The 3,323-nt window shown below is 34.1% G+C and overlaps 1 pseudogene; it reads left to right on the top strand.

Moving 5' to 3' along the window:
* The first annotated feature begins 1,463 nt into the window (after positions 1 to 1,463).
* On the top strand, positions 1,464 to 2,382 carry LOC149179721 (uncharacterized; annotated as a pseudogene).
* The last annotated feature ends 941 nt before the right edge of the window (positions 2,383 to 3,323 follow it).

Here is a 3,323-nt window from a genome sequence, read left to right as displayed (position 1 = left end):
TATATGTAGGTGGAGAAATTATTGTTCAGACAATATGAAATTTCAGTCAAGGCTGATTTTTTTTATTAGAGGCAACAATGTTATGTTTAGAAAAAATAGAATCCTCTTTACTTTCTATTCAAACAAGAGCACCAAGAAACCCTTGCGTGACCAAACCTAAAAAACAATGATAAAATTCTTCAAAATGCTAAGTTAAGGCCTAAAATTAATTGCAGTAAATTTGTGATTGTTCCAATGCCAAAACAAGTGATAAAACCTTGAAAAATTTCAATTTTAAAATTAGGAAAGAAACTCTCTGATGCTTATGGACAACTCAAAGTTAAACTTAGAAATTGATTCAGAAATTTTAACGATGAGTCCCTTAATGTTAAAGGCTTAAATGTAACCCAAAAAAATCGAAAATCTCTGAAAAAGAAGAAGGGTTAGTATTTAAAATCAAAGGAAAAATAAAAAGCTTGAAAGAAAATAGAAATGCTAACAACCCTCCAAATTAAACCCTTAAAAATAATTTCGAGCCACCAGGATTCTATTAAAACCCTGCCATATTTTTTTTGAACAAGCTTCCAACATATGCGGCTGCCAGAAGGGATAAGATCTGAAGCAGAAACCTACCAAACCTCAAATGAAACCCAACGAAAATTTCTTGAGAAAAATTCAAAAACCCTCTCGCTAGACCCGCAAACAAATTTGATGTCCGCTTTTAAATTTTTTGTTTTTTTTTTTGAAGTGCATTTGCTGCTTTTCAAAACCCTAGTGACCAGCAAAAATGGTCTGCGGCATTCTCCATAATAGTGTGATGGCTACACAAAATAAAAAATATTATTTTGTGGATCTTGCGTTTCCTTTTCAGAGGCACATTATATTTTATTTTCATGGCTTGTTTTACCTGAATTATGGCACAATATGGATGCATTTGTAGTTTTGTTAAGTTAATGATCCAGAACAGTGCTTAGATTGCACGAGGCGCTATAATTGGAGGTGACTACGAGGAAAATTGAACTTGAGATCTATTTCTTCTTTAAAGACGCATTTAATTTTGTATTTATGTTTAATTTCGCCTAGAATGCGACACAATATGTGAGCTTTCAAAAAGAATTCTTGTATTTCAAGCTTCGAAGCAGTGTGTTGAGCGCTCTAGGAGCTATGATTTTAAGCGACTTGGCCAAAATTGTTTTTTACTCCCGAAGAACTCTCCATGCAAGTTAATAGTTTTTCCAACCTTGAAGAACCCTCCATGGAAAACAAGCATCCGAAGAAACAAGGAAAAAACTTGGGTGGGATCAAGCTCAACTCTTTCACTAAAAAAAACTGAAGAAAGCGAATTTCAGGGTTTTAAGATTTAATGGAGAGGATATTTCTCTTCTAAGAAGTGCTCCACTACTGCATAAAATAACAGTTATTCTACCGAGATGTTCTCAACATATCTATTGCAATCAATTGCTTAATAGAAAATCGATTAGAATATGGAAGAAGTTCTGGAGTTGTTAAATGGTTGCGGTTTGACCACTCCTGCCCAGTTTCGAAAGGTGGTCCTTTCCAACCCTCATTTTTTTCTTTCTTAGGGCAGAAAGAAACCTACGTTATAAGGTCAACTTCTTCAAGACTTTCATGAAGTAAAAGGATATCGCTAGACTAGTTCATACTGGTGCAAGCATTTTTAACAAGAGTCAGCAGAGGCTTGAATTTGCGGGTTCACTTTTGCAAAAATTGGGCATTTAGGGCGAAGCATTGTTAGGATCTCTGGCATGACAACCTCTTTTACTCACGACCCCAGAGGAAAAAGTTATCCAATCATTTAAACGGGCCAAGGATTTGGGGTTCAAGAAGGGATCAACGATGTTTGCATACGTTTTGCAGTCAATCCTTGGACTACGACAGGAAACCATAGATAGAAGACGTCAGTGTTTGAGAAGTTTAGGCTTCTCTGAAATTAAAATTTCTGATTTCTGGAGGAGGAGGTCGATGCTTATCGCACATATAAAGGAAAATATGAAGCATGGTGTGGACTTTGTGGTTAAAAGTGCGGGGCTTTCGTTGGATGATGTTCTCAAGTACCTAAATTTACTGCCATACAATGTGGAGACAAGAATGTTTGCTCGGTATAGAGTAATGGAGACATTGAAATCTATGTGAGTGCAAGTGTGGAAGAAGAAAAAAGGGCTAAGTTTTCCGCAGATTGTTACATTGATAGAAAAACGTTTTCTAGAAAATTATGTTCACTTGAATGTTGAATCCTCCTCACTTTTGTTGGATATTTACCATGGAAGGAAGGAAATCTGGAAAGATGACCATGACAAGGATTGCGGGGATGCGTGCCTTAAGATGCCAGATGGAAAACATAACATATTGAGAGAAATATATCCCAACAATTTTGAGGAATGAATGTGAAACTTGATAAAAAAATGGGTGGAAACAAGCCAAAATTATGGAAACTTATACTAAAGTTTCTTTGTAGTTTCCACGGTACAACCAGAATTTGATCAGTTGTTTCCTTGTCCTCCTGAAAAGAATTAGGTCCAATGCAATTTCTGGTATCATAAACATGATCTCAGGATGCTAAAAATATTTTCATGAATACATCGAAAAATAGCTAGCTTGCAAATCTTGTCAATGTGTTTCTTATGCATTTATCGAACTTAATCTACAAAAAAATATCAAACAAGAGATAAAATACAGTGAAGCAACATCAAAATGGAAGAAATCCAAAAATAAACTTTCCAACGATTTGTTTGTCAGAGGGATACATACTGCACTCTTTTAGAACAAAAGTTTTGGTGCTCAAGTGGAAGAAACTAAATTATTTTTTTGCTTTCATCTTTGGCTACTAACATTTCACTAGTTTCTCTTCCTTGATTACTTTAATCTCTCTTCCTGTTCTTTGATCTAACAACGTATATGCTGTAAATGTTTGTCAATAGTTGAACAATTTGTTAAAATTTCTAAAGAGCTGCTACATCAACCTGAATACACTGTGTAGAATACGCTAGATTTCAAGAGGATAACTTTCGTTTTATACACTCCCCAAAAAAAATCAATTCTTTAAAATATTACAAAAGTTGAAAGAAAGAAAAAAACTACCACAAAATAGGTAGATAATTACAAAACTAGATATTTAACAAAACTAGTCATGCATGCATGGGCCCGTAGGTCTCAAGGGTTCAACATAGCTCTAATACCAAGTGTAGGGACCAACCCTATATATATATATATATATATATATATATATATATATATATTTTTTTTTTTTTTTTAAATACTAAAATACAACAATAAGAAAATAGCATTGGGAACTCAAAACTCATTAAGAAATATATAAAACTTTC

Source organism: Pinus tabuliformis, chromosome 3_2, assembly GCF_031772625.1.
Source record: "Pinus tabuliformis cultivar Carrire ecotype Pingquan chromosome 3_2, CPIR1, whole genome shotgun sequence".
Classification (NCBI taxonomy): Eukaryota; Viridiplantae; Streptophyta; class Pinopsida; order Pinales; family Pinaceae; genus Pinus; species Pinus tabuliformis.
This window is presented reverse-complemented; position numbering and strand designations above follow the sequence as displayed.